Source organism: Tachyglossus aculeatus, chromosome 1, assembly GCF_015852505.1.
Source record: "Tachyglossus aculeatus isolate mTacAcu1 chromosome 1, mTacAcu1.pri, whole genome shotgun sequence".
NCBI lineage: Eukaryota > Metazoa > Chordata > Mammalia > Monotremata > Tachyglossidae > Tachyglossus > Tachyglossus aculeatus.
The window spans coordinates 11716481-11730530 of NC_052066.1; the positions used below are offsets into that span (position 1 = coordinate 11716481).

At 47.7% G+C, this 14050-nt stretch overlaps 2 long non-coding RNA genes across 2 annotated transcripts; both read left to right on the forward strand.

Annotated features, from left to right (window-relative positions):
• Positions 1-303: 303 nt before the first annotated feature.
• On the forward strand, positions 304-986 carry LOC119932693. The gene is made up of 2 exons (XR_005452438.1): positions 304-570; positions 675-986. It is a non-coding gene; the product is annotated as an uncharacterized LOC119932693 (long non-coding RNA).
• Positions 987-10236: 9250 nt separating this feature from the next.
• Positions 10237-10916, forward strand: LOC119932493. Its single transcript, XR_005452323.1, has 2 exons — positions 10237-10483; positions 10622-10916. It is a non-coding gene; the product is annotated as an uncharacterized LOC119932493 (long non-coding RNA).
• The last annotated feature ends 3134 nt before the right edge of the window (positions 10917-14050 follow it).

Here is a 14050-nt window from a genome sequence, read left to right on the forward strand (position 1 = left end):
GAACAGTGCTTTGCACATAGTAAGCGCTTAATAAATGCCATCATTATTATATAGTAAGCGCTTAACAAGTACCGTAATTATTATTATTATCAAATACTGGGTGGGAGGGGGAGCTTCGAGGCCCCACCTTGTGTCCTGCGATGATGACCCCATCGCTTGCCAACAGTGGGGCGGGAGAGGGGGCGTAACGGAGGAGGGCCCTGACCTCACAAGGGATCGGCCTGGTCGTTGGGGCCGGACCCCATAAATAGCCGGGAGGCAGCCCCCCGGCCCCCAAGTCTCCGGCCCCGCCAGCCCGGACAACACCAGGGCCGCTCGGTAGGCTCGGCTCCTCGTCCTCCCCTTCCCTCCCTCCCCCGCGGCCCCCCGCCGGGAATGACCTTCTATCTGCCGGCCCTCTGAGACACCAGCCGCCGCCTCCCCAGAACCACCACCACCACCACCACCACCACCACCGGACGATGGCCAAGTCCAAGAAGGCGAGCAGCAAGAGCTGCAAGCACCAGAAGCCACCCAGTCGGCGGAACATCAAGCAGGGCAAGCCGTGCCGGAAGATGAAGAAGAGGAAAGGTGAGTTGCCCGGTGGGGGGGCTCTTGGCTGGCCACTGAAGCTTCTGGGACGGGGCCCTGTGGGCCTCTCCTGACCCGCTTCCTCTCCCTGCCTCCTCCTCCAGGGTACGTCCGGATCTGCACCACCTACTACTACCGGAAGAGATGAGCAACCTCCACGTCGGCCGGCGCCTCACCCTCTGGGCAGTCGCCCCGGGGTGCAGAGTCGGGGAGGCCTGCGACGCCCCTCACCGAACGCCAACCCTCCCCGGCCGGCCGCCATCCTCCACCACGACCACCAGCTTCTGGGGAACCAGTTCCATCCAACCAAGATTCCAGAGAGATCCACCGGCTGCAGATAGAGTCGGGATAAGATCTTGGAGCCTCCCCCTACCCTTAGAGCGATGCCGGACTTCTCAATAAATCCCTAAAAGGCAGTTCCGGGCCTCCTCTTCCTCTCTTTTTCTGGGCTCTGGTGGGCCTCGGGGATGGTGGGTGGGGAGAAATAGCCTCCGTCGGGACTCTCTCGGGGGACACTAAAATGGCCACGGGGCTCCCTAATACACACCACGAGCCAGGGAGCCGAACCAATTCCCTCAGATTCATTCATTCGTTCAATCGTATTTCTTGAGTGCTTACTGTGTGCAGAGCATTGGACTAAGCTCTTGGAAAGCACAATTCAGTGAAGAGAGACAATCCCTGCCCACGCAGGACTTTCAGTCTAGAGGGGGGAGATAGACATCAAAACAAGTTCACAGGAATCGATAGAAATATCCATTGGGAGAGGAAAGCAGAGGCGTTCCTTGCCATCCAAGAGCTAATGATCGGCCAGGGAGAAATGGTTGGAAAACACTCGGTCTACTGGAGAGCTGACCTTTTTTTCCCACACAGCATCTCCTGGATCCTCCACTCCCTCCTGACCTCCTTGCCTCCGGCCTCGCCCCCTCCACTCCCCGGTCCACACTCCCACTATTGCCCAAATCTTCTTCCTGAAGCATCACCGTACTGAGCGCTTGGGAGGGTCCAATAGAGTTAACAGATGTAATCCTGTTCTCAAGGCGCAGACAGTCTACAGCACTGGACTGAATGCTTGGGAGAGGACTGCCTCCCCCCTTCTAGACTGTGAGCCCATTGGGTAGGGTTTGTCTATTTGTTGCCGAAATATAACGGTAATGGTGGTATTTGTTAAGCGCTTACTATGTGCCAAGCACTGTTCTAAGCGCTGGGGTAGATACAAGGTCATCAGGTTGTCCTATGCGGGGCTCAGTCTGAATCCCCATTTTCCAGATGAGGTAACTGAGGCCCAGAGAATGAGGGTGATGATGATTATGGCATTATGGCATTTCTTAAGTGCTTACTATGTGCCAAGCACCGTTCTAAGTGCTGGGAGTGAAGTGACTTGCCCAAGGTCACACAGCAGACAAGTGGCGGAGCTGGGATTAGAACCCACGACCTCTGACTTCCAAGCCCATGCTTCTTCCACTGAGTCATGCTGCTTCTCTAGCACTTCGCTAGCACTTCTCTGTACTCTCCAAATGTTTAGTACAGTGCTCTGCACACAGTAAGCGTTCAATAAATGCAACTCAATGAATGAATGATCCCTGTCTTCAAGAGCTGAGGGCCTACTAGGTGCAGAGCACTATACTGAGTACTTGGGAGAGTCCAAGGCAACGGAGATTTTCCTAATTTCTCTGTTAGCCCAATATGGGACTTCATTCATTAATTCCATCCTATTTATTGAGCGCTTACTGTGTGCAGAGCACTGTACTAAGTGCGTGGGAAGTACAAGTTGGCAACATATAGAGACAGTCCCTACCCAACAGTGGGCTCCCAGTCTAGAAGGGGGAGTTGATCATCTTGTATCAACTCTATGCTTAATACAGTGCTTGGACTATGGGAAGCATACAGTTATTATTATTATTATTATTATTATAGAGCAGAAGCAGCGTAGCCCAGTGGATACAGTACGGGCCTGGGAGCCAGAAGGACTTTTCATTCAATCGTATTTATTGTCTGTTCTAATTGACTTGACTTGTTCTAATTGACTGTTCTGACTATTGACTTCAGTTCTAATCCCAACTCCCCCACTTATCCACAGTACTTGTGTGTCTATAGGTACATATTTATAATTTAATTCTATGTATTTTTATTAATATGTATATATCTGTAATTTGATTGATTTATAATTCATTCAGTCATTCAATCGTATTTATTGAGCACTTACTGTGTGCAGAGCACTGTACTAACAGCTTGGGAGTACAAATCAGCAACATACAGAGGTGGGCTCACAGTCTAGAATGATGCCACTGATGCCTGTTTACCTGTTTTGTTGTCTGTCTCTCCCATTCTAGACTGTGAGCCCATTGTGGGCAAGGATTGTCTCTGTTGATGAATTGTACTTCCCAAGAGCTTAGTACAGTGCTCGGCACACAGTAAGTGTTCAATAAATACAACTGAATGGATAAATGAATGCTTTGTAACCTTGGGCAAATCACTTCACTTCTCTGGGCCTCAGTTACCTCATCTGTAAAATGGAGACTGAGGCTGGGAGCCCTATTTGGGGCAGGGACTGTGTCCCACCCGAATATCCTGTATCTACAGCATTAAGTCCAGTGCCTGGCACATAGTAAGTGCTTAACGAATTCCACGATTTTATTATCGCTAGTATTATTATTATTGTAATAACAACAATAGTACATGAACCCTGACCTCAAGGTGCTCGGTTTAGTCGGGGAGACAGACACGAAAATAAACTTCAGGTAGAGGAAGCAGTTGAGGCTAAGAACATGGCCACAAGTGTTAGTCAGGCAACCATATTTATTGAGCATTTATTATGTGCACAGCACTGTACTAAGAGCTCAGGAGAGTTCGATACAACAACAGATACATTCCTTCTCACCTCTTCTTCCTTTCTCCCCTCCTCCTCCTCTCCCTCTCCTCCCTCCCATTTTGCCTCCTCTTCTTCTTCATCCTCTCCCTTCTCCTCCGGATCCACTTCCTCCTCCACCTCATCTCCCTCCCATTGCTCCTCTTCTTCTCCTCCTCCTCCATTTCGCCCCCTCCTCCTTTTCTTTATCATCTCCCTCCTCCTCCTCCCCATTTTCATCATCCTCTCCCTCCTAATCCTCTTCTTCCTCCACCTTCTCATCTCCCTCCCATTGCTCTTCCTCCTCCTCTTCCTTCTCTCTTCCTCCTCCTCCACCTCATCCTCTCCTTCCTCCTCCTCCCCACCCCCAGATCCTTCCCCTTCCTCCCATTCTCTCTGGTTCTGGACCGCCATCAGGGAAATCAAACCCTCAGCATCACTTCCCTCAAAATGGCGGACGCCTTCTCCTCCCTCAGGCACCCGCGGGGGAGGAGGGCGGGGCTTCTGTCCCCATCCTGCCCCGTGATTGGCTGAGTCCCCCAGTTGTCGGCACCTGATAGGCTCCTGCTCCCCACAATTTAAACGGATTAGTCTCTCCTCAGGAACATGGCCTTCTTTTCCCCCGCCCCCACGCCATCTTCTCTGAGGGTTGGGGCCTCAGAACTGTACTGGACTTTCCCAGGCGGTTAGTACAGTGCACTGCACACAATGGCTACTCAGAAAAGCAGTGTGGCTTATTGGAAAGAGCCCGGGAGGTCGTGGGTACTAATCCCCTCTCCTCTTGTCAGCTGTGTGACTTTGGGCCTCAGTTATCTCATCTGTAAAATAATAATAATGGCATTTATTAAGCGCTTACTATGTGGAAAGCACTGTTCTAAGAGCTGGGGAGGTTACAAGGTAATCAGGTTGTCCCACATGGGGCTCACAGTCTTCATTCCCATTTTACAGATGAGGTAACTGAGGCACAGAGAAGTTAAGTGACTTGCCCAAAGTCACACAGCTGACAATTCGCAGAGCCGGGATTTGAACCCATGACCTCTGACTCCAAAGCCTGTGCTCTTTTCCATTGAGCCACGCTGCTTCTCTGAAATGGGGATTAAGACTGTGAGCCCCCCGTGGGACACCTTGTATCCCCCCAGCGCTTAGAACAGTGCTTTGCGCATAGGAAGTGCTTAGCAAATTCCATCATTAATTGGTTAATTAATTAATACGTCGATTTAATTTCTTAATGATGGTATTTGTTAAGCGCTTACTGTGTGCCAAGCCATTTTTTATGGTATTTGTTAAGCATACACTGCATTCTGGGTACTGTACTAATGAGCCCACGGTTGGGCAGGGACTGTCTCCATATGTTGCCAACTTGTACTTCCCAAGCGCTTAATACAGTGCTCTGAACACAGTAAGCGCTCAATAAATACGATTGAATGAATGAATGAACACAGTTTAATCGGGTTGGACCCAGTCCGTGGCCCTCATGGGGCTCACAGTCTTAATCCCCATTTTACGGATCAATCAATCAATCGTATTTATTGAGGGCTTACTGTGTGCAGAGCACTGTACTAAGCGCTTGGGACGTACAAGTTGGCAACATATAGAAACAGTCCCTACCCAACAGTGGGCACACAGTCTAGAAGGGGGAATGACCACGGATGAGGTCATTGAGGCACAGAGAAGTGAAGTGATTTGCTCAAAGTCACACAGCAGAGACTGTGAGCCTGTTGTTGGGTAGGGATTGTCTCCATTTAATAACAATAATAATAATAATAATGGCATTTATTAAGCACTTACTATGTGCAAAGCACTGTTCTAAGTGCTGGGGAGGTTACAAGGTGATCAGGTTGTCCCACGAGGGGCTCACAGTCTTCATCCCCATTTTACAGATGAGGTAACTGAGGCCCACAGAATCAATCAATCAATCAAACGTATTTATTGAGCGCTTACTGTGTGCAGAGCACTGTGCTAAGCGCTTGGGAAGTACAAGTCGGCAACACATAGAGACAGTCCCTACCCAACAGCGGGCTCACAGTCTAGAAGGGGGAGAGAGAGAACAAAACCAAACATACTAATAAAATAAAATAAATAGAATAGATCGATCGAGCGATCGATTGACTTAAGAGTTTACTCTGGGCAGAGGACTGTGCTAAGCACTGGAGTTGACATAAAATAATCAGACCAGAAACAGTTCCTGTCTTATCCAGGGTTCATGACCCCTGAGATAAGGAGAACACACGTTTTATCATCATCATCATCAATCGTATTTATTGAGCGCTTACTGTGTGCAGAGCACTGTACTAAGCGCTTGGGAAGTACAAGTTGGCAACATATAGAGACAGTCCCTACCCAACAGTGGGCTCACAGTCTAAAAGGCAATGGACGTCATAAGGAAACCGAGGGTTCAGAGAGGTTAAATCATTTGCCCAAGGTCACACAGCTGGCAAGTGAGAGAGTCAAAAATTACTTTTTTCTGCTAGTTCAAACTGCCTCCCTACCTACTAGGTGATAAGTGCTGAGGTAAACATGAGATAATCAGCTCAGACTGTGTCCAACCCAATTATCTTGTATCTACACCAGCACTTAGTACACTGTCCGGTACAGAGTAAGAGCTTAACAAATACCATAAAAAATAAATAAAATAAAATAAAACATGGTCCCTCTCCCTCCTGTGATTCTTGACTTCAGAGATAGGGAGAGCAGGTGTTTATGCTCTTTGCAAGTGATAAGGAAATTGAGGACTCAGAGATGTTATGCGACTTGCCCAAGGGCACCCAGCAGGCAAGTGGCAGAGCCGGAATCCCAATAGCTGACTCCCTGTCCTGTGCTCTTTCCAGTAGGCCACACTGTCTCCCCACTACTGTGTGCTAAGCATTCAGGTAAACACAAGATAATCAAATCAGACACAGTGGCTGCCCCTTCTGGAATTAATGACCTCAGAGATGGGGAGGGCAGGTGGTTGTGCCCATTGCACAGGATAAGGAAACTGAGGGCTCAAAGAGGCTAAGTGATTTGCCCAAGGTCACCCGGAAGATTACCCAGAAGTTGGATTTTCTGCCTGTTCATTGCTCTGCTTTTTCTCCCCCTCTAAACTGTGATCTCCCTGTGAACAGGGAACGTTTCTACCGACTCTGTGGTATTGTATTCTCCCAAGTGCTTAGTGTAGTGTTCTGCACCTAGTAAGCACTCAATAATTACCACTGAGTGATAGTGATTGACTGAATGATTACTCTCCCTCTGGCCTGGAACGCCCTCCCTCTTCATATCCGAAAGACAGTGACACTTCCCTCCTTCAAAGCCTTATTGAAGGCCCATCTCCCCCAAGAAGCCTTCCCTGACTAAGCCCTCCTTTTCTTTTCTCCTACTCCCTTCTACGTCGTCCTGACTTGCTCTCTTTATTCATCCCCCCCTCCCAGCCCTACAGCACTTATTTCCATATCTGTATTTTTATTTATTTATAATAATGCCTTCTCCCCTTCTAGACTGTAAGCTCCATGTGGGCAGGGAATGTGTCTGTTTACTGTTGTATTCTCCCAAGTGCTTAGTACAGTGCTCAGCATACAGTAAGCGCTCAATAAATAATGACTTTGAGCCCCGTGTTGGGCAGGAACTGTGTCCAAACCTGATTAGCTTGTATCTACCCCAGTGCTTAGTACAGTTCCTGGCACATATTCATTCAATCGTATTTATTGAGCGCTTACAGCACTTAGAACAGTGCTTTGCACATAGTAAGCGCTTAACAAATGCCATTATTATTTTTTTTTACTGTGTGCAGAGCACTGTACTAAGCACTTGGGAAGTACAAGTTGGCAATATATAGAGATGGTCCCTACTCAACTGCGGGCTCAGTGCCATTAACAAATACCATTTTTTTAAAAAAAGTGGTCTACATGCAGTGAGCACTCATTTAATATGATTTACTGATTGATTTCACATCAATTACCTCAGTTTATTCTCACAACCTCCCTCTCTCTGGAGAGAGGGGTGATCATTCCCATTTTACAGATGATGGAACTGAGACCCAATGAGATTACAGAAACTCTAGACTGTTTACTCACTGTGGGCGAAGAATGTTTCTGTTTATCGTTGTATTGTACTTTCCCAAGTGCCTAGTCCAGTGCTCTGCACACAGTAAATGCTCAATAAATATGATTGAATAAATCGTATGACTGAATGAATGAATAAATGAATGAATTGACAAACTTACGCAAGGTCATACATCAGGTTAGCAGCAAAAGTGGAGACTTGAACCTGCCCCAAGCCTCTTTTATGTATGTAACTGTATATATCTGTAATTTATTTATCTATTTAGTTATTTCTATTAATGTCTGTCTGCCCCTCTAGGCTGTGAGCTGGTTGTGGGCAGGGCATGTGTCTGTTGTTATCTTCATTCATTCAATCTTATTTATTAAGTGCTTACTGTGTGCAGAGTACCATACTAGGCTCTTGGAAAATACAATTCAGCAACAAAAAGGGAAATCCCTGCCCACAACGGGCTCACAGTCTAGAAGGGGGGAGACAGACATCAAAACAAGTAAACCGGTATCTTGCACTTCCCAAGCAATTAGTAGAGTGCTTTGCACACAGTAAGCACTCAATTAATACGATTGATTGAATGAATGAATGATAGACTGTTGGGGGCAGCACTCAATAAATTCAATTGATTGATTGATTGATTGTTGACTGCTGGGCCTGTGTATGTGCATGTGTGTGTGTGCTTGTGTGTGCGCGCGCATGCGCGCGCGCGCGCGTATGTGCGTGTGCACGTGTGTATGTGCGTGTGGGGGGCTGCTGAGGTGCCTCCAAATTCCAAGAGAGGAAGGGGGCTCAAGGGTCCGTGATCCATCCGGAGCAATTCATTCATTCATTCGGTCAGCCGTATTTATTAAGCGCTTACTGTGTGCAGAGCACTGTACTAAGCACTTGGGAAAGTACAATACAACAATAAACAGTGACAATTCCCCATCCACAACGAGCTCATAGTCTAGAGAGCAGGGAGACAGACATCAATGCAAGTAAATAAAATTACAGATATGGACACAAGTGCTTCAGTCTCTCAGCTGGGCCTCTCTCCGCCATAACCCTTCCAAAGGGAACTGAGCGAAATGATCTATTTCAATTAACATCCATCTCCCTGCCTAGACCGTAAGCTCCCTGTGGACAGGGAGTGCGTTCATTCATTTACTCATCCGATCGTATTTATTGAGCGCTTACTGTGTTCAGTACTAACAATCAATCAATCGTATTTATTGAGCACTTACTGTGTTCAGTACTAACAATAGACAAATGCATTCCCTGCCCATAATGAGTTTACAGTCTAGAGGGGGAGACAGACATTAAGAGAAATAAATAAAGAAATGACAGATATGGACGTAAGTGCTGTGGGGCTGGGAGGGGGATGAATAAAGGGAGCAAGGCGGGGCGACGCAGAAGAGCATAGGGGAAGAGAAAAGGAGGGCTTAAAGAAATCTGCCAACTCCATTCCATTGTCCTCTCCCAAGCGTTTCGCAGGATGCTCTGCTCGCAGTAAGGGTTCGTTGACTGATTGTTGCATTGTCTTCTCACAAGCGCTTAGTACAGCGCTCTGTGCCCAGTAAACACTGAATGATTGATTGCTGTTTCGTTCTCTGTTGTTGGGTAGGGATTATCTCTATCTAATACCGAATTGTACTTTCCAAGCAGTTAGTACAGTGCTCTGCACACAGTAAGCGTTCAATAAATACGATTGAATGAATACTGACATTGTTACCTTGTCCTCTCCCAAGTGTGAGGTATAGTGCTCTGTGCACAGTAAGTGCTTAATGAATGACACCCATCAACGTGTTTTGTTTTGTTGTCTGTCTTCCCCTTCTAGACTGTGAGCCCATTTTTGGGTAGGGATCGTCTCTGTATGTTGCCGACTTGTACTTTCCAAGCGCTTAGTACAGTGCTCTGCACACAGTAAGTGCTCAATAAATACGATTGAATGAATAATAATAATAATAGTGGTACTTGTTAAGCACGTACTCTGTTCCGGTCACTGAACTAAACGCTGGGGTGAATGTACGCAAATCAGTTTGGACCCAATCCTTGTCCCTCATGGGGCCCAAAGTCTTAATCCCAATTTTCCAGAGGAGGGAATAGAAGCCCAGAAAAGTGATGTGACTCGCCCAAGATCCCACAGCAGACAAGTGATAGAGCTGGGTTTAGAACCCAGTTCCTTCTGACTCGCAGTCCCGTGCTCTACCCATTAGACCACGCTTCTTCTCATGTCACTGATTGACTGCTGTATAGCACTCTCCCAAATGCTTATTATAGTGCTGTACACACAGTAAGCGCTCTGCAAATAATAATAATTCTGGTACTTGTTAAGCACTTACTATGTGCCAAGTATTTTTCTAAGCGCTGGGATAGATACAACTTAGGTTGGACGCAGTCCCTGTCCCACATGGGACTCACACTCTTAATTCCCATTTTAAAGATGAGGAAACTGAGGCACAAAGAAGAGAAGTGACTTGTCCAAGGTCACATAGAGGATAAGTGATGGAGCTGGGATTAGAACCCAGGTTCTTCTGGCTCCCATGCTCTAACCACTAAGGCACTCTGCTTGACTGATTGACTGAAATTCATTTTCCTGCATTTGGGAGGTGACCCCAACTCCCCCCTCCCACCAGAGGTGACCCCCCTAACCCTGCCCACCCCCTATTCTTCCATCTGGCTGGGGGGGGGGGGGGGGGGGGGGGGGGGGGCGAGTACTGACCTCAGAAGGGTCTGTGAGGTCACAAAATGGGGCTTACCTGGGTGTTGGCCCCAAGCCTCCTCATATAAGGAAGCCCCCAGCCAGGCTGGGGTTCAGATAACATCTCCCAGCAGGCCAGGCTATTTGGGGTTCCCTGCCTCTGGGCTCTGCTGGGGCTCGGACTTTTCCCCCTCCCCACTTCCCCCCCACTCCGGACACCGGGCTCCCCGCCACCATGGTCCGCTACATCCGCTACCTCAGTCGCTACCGTGGCCAGGGCAGGAGGAGGAGGAAGAAGTGCCGGCCTTGTCGGAAGAAGAGGGTCAGGAGGGGCCGGAAAAGCAGGAAACGACCAAGAAGTAAGTCCTGAGGGGACGAGTCTCGGGGGATGAGGCCGGGGGTGTGAGGCAGCGGGGATATGGGGGTCTTCCCCTTCTCACGCATCCCCCCCCACAAGCCTGGGGAGCCCCGCTTTTCAACCTTTCCTTTCTTTGCAGCCAACTGCCACTACCACTACCGTAGGAGCGTGATGTTCTGAGGCTCTGGAGGTCTGACAGGAAGCCCCCTCCCCCCCTGCCACCAACCCACCATGGGGAGGGGGACAAACAACCCTGAAGACGACCCCCTCCGACCTCTGAAGACACCTCCCTCCCCCGACACCCCCACTGCAGCCATGCTGAAGGACGGGACCCCCCGGAACACCTCTGCAGCTTCGAACCCCAAGACCCCCAAAACCGCCCCAGCATCAGAAGCCCCCAATGGTCAATAAAATCTGATCACTGCAGTGCTGAATCCCGGGGTTTGGCCTGTCTTTGTCCTTCCCCTCCACAAACTCTCCCCGTCCCCCTTTACTCCCTCGCGGTCGCACGACTCGGAGGACGCCATTTCCTCACACGAGTCCACTCCCCAAGGGAGGGCGCGCGCTGGATGGGTTCCCCTGAAAAGCTTCCTAAAACGGACACAAAGGAAATAATGAAGGTGGGTAAGGTGTCCAAACCCCCGAATGGACTAGGATGATAAAAATTTTAAAACAATGATTACAAGACAGTATTCGTGATTAAAGAGTGATGGAAATATAGACCAATCTGGTTGCCCCCTCATCAAACAGGAACTCCTCGCCATTCGGTCTACGGCCTTCAATCAGCTCCTCACCTCACTGCTTTCCAACTCCAATCCAGCCTGCACATTTCACTCCTCTAATGCCATCCTCCTCACTGTACCCCAATCTTATCTATCTCACCACCAACCTTCACCCACGTCCTGCCTCTGGCCTGAAAGGACCTGCATCCTCAAATCTGACAGACCATCACTCTCCTCACCTTCAAAACCCAGACTGAGCCCCCTCTTTCCTCTCCCCCTCCCCATCCCCCCCGACCCTACCTCCTTCCCCTCCCCAAAGCACCTGTATACATGTTTGTACAGATTTATTACTCTATTTACTTGTACTTATTTACTATTCTATTTATTTTGTTAATGATGTGCATCTATCTTACCTCCTTCCCTTCCCCACAGCACCTGTATATATGTATATATGTTTGTACATATTTATTACTCTATTTATTTATTTATTTATTTTACTTGTACATATCTATTTTATTTATTTTATTTTGTTAGTATGTTTGGTTTTGTTTTCTGTCTCCCCCCTTTTAGACTGTGAGCCCACCGTTGGGTAGGGACTGTCTCTATATGTTGCCAACTTGTACTTCCCAAGCGCTTAGTACAGTGCTCTGCACACAGTAAGCACTCAATAAATACGATTGATTGATTGATTGATTGATTGATATAGCTTTACTTCTATTTATTCTGATGACTTGACACCTATCCGCATGTTTTGTTTTGTTGCGTGTCTCCCTCTTCTAGTCTGTGAGCCCATTGTTGGGTAGGGACTGTCTCTATATGTTGCCAACTTGTACTTCCCAAGTGCTTAGTACAGTGCTCCGCACACAGTAAGTGTTCAATTAACACAATTGAATGAGTGAATGAATTATGACAGGCCCATAGCCAAGAGGCCTTCATTCATTCATTCAATTGTATTTATTGAGCGCTTCCTGTGTGTGGAGCACTGTACCTTCACTGACTGAGCCCTCATTTCCTGTTCGTCCACTCCCTTCTGAGTCACCCTTGCACTTGGTTTTTAACCTTTTTCCCCTCACTGTTCGCTCCACAGCACTTTTAGCTGTATCCATAATTTATTTTAGTCTGTCTTCCCCTCTAAACTGTAAACTCCTTGTGGGCAGGAAACATGTCTACCAATTCTGTTATATTTTACTTTCCCAAGTGCTTAGTAATAATAATAATGATGGCATTTATTAAGTGCTTACTAATACTGTGCTCAGCACACAGTAAGCACTCAGATTCTATTGATTGATGAAGGATTTTTGAATGAAGGGTTGGGGTTTAGGGGGAGGAGGGTGGGGCAATGTGAATTACAATATTTCACATCCTCTTCATCAAAAGGGCATGATCTCACAGACCCTTCTGAGGTCAGTACTTGCCCCCCCCCCCCACGCCCCCCCAGCCAGATGGAAGACTAGGGGTTGGACAGGGTTTGCTGGGGGGGGGGGGGGGGTCACCTCCGGTGGGAGGGGGGAGTTGGGGTCACCTCCCAGATGCAGGAAAATGAATTTCAGTCAATCAGTCAAGCAGAGTGGCTTAGTGGTTAGAACATGGGAGCCAGAAGAACCTGGGTTCTAATCCCAGCTCCATCACTTATCCGCTGTGTGACCTTGAACAAGTCACTTCTTTTCTTTGTGCCTCAGTTTCCTCATCTTTAAAATGGGAATTAAGAATGTGAGTCCCATGTGGGACAGGGACTGTGTCCAACCTGATTAAGTTGTATCTATCCCAGAGCTTAGAAAAATACTTGGCACATAGTAAGTGCTTAACAAGTACCATAATTATTATCATTTACAGAGCGCTTACTGTGTGCACAGCACTATAATAAGCATTTGGGAGAGTGGTATATAGCAGTCAATCAGTGACATGAGAAGAAGCGTGGTCTAATGGGTAGAGCACGGGCCTGCGAGTCAGAATGAACTGGGTTCTAAACCCAGCTCTGTCACTTGTCTGCTGTGGGATCTTGGGCGAGTCACATCACTTTTCTGGGCTTCAGTTCCCTCCTCTGGAAAATTGGGATTAAGACTTGGGGCCCCGTGAGGGACAAGGATTGGGTCCAAACTAATTTGCATGCATTCACCCCAGCGCTTAGTTCAGTGACCGGAACAGAGTAAGTGCTTAACAAGTACCACTATTATTATTATTATTCGTTCAATCGTATTTATTGAGCATTTACTGTGTGCAGAGCACTGTACTAAGCACTTGGGAATTACAAGTCGGCAACATATAGAGACGATCCCTACCCAAAAATGGGCTCACAGTCTAGAAGGGGGAGACAGACAACAAAACAAAACACGTTGATGGGTGTCATTCATTAAGCACTTACTGTGCACAGAGCACTATACCTCACACTTGGGAGAGGACAAGGCAACAATGTCAGTATTCAATCAATCAATCAATCGTATTTATTGAGCACTTATTGTGTGCACAGCACTGTACTAAGTGCTTGGGAAGTACAAGTTGGCAACATATACAGTCCCTACCCAACAGTGGGCTCACAGTATTCATTCAATCGTATTTATTGAACGCTTACTGTGTGCAGAACACTGTACTAAGTGCTTGGAAAGTGCAATTCAGTATGAGATAAAGATAATCCCTACCCAACAACAGAGAATGATACAACAATCAATCATTCAGGGTTTACTGAGCACAGAGCGCTGTACTAAGTGCTTGTGAGAAGACAATGCAACAATCAGTCAACGAACCCTTACTGCGAGCACAGCATCCTGCTAAACGCTTGGGAGAGGACAGTGGAATGGAGTTGGTAGATCTCTTTAAGCCCTCCTTTTCTCTTCCCCTAATCTCTTCTG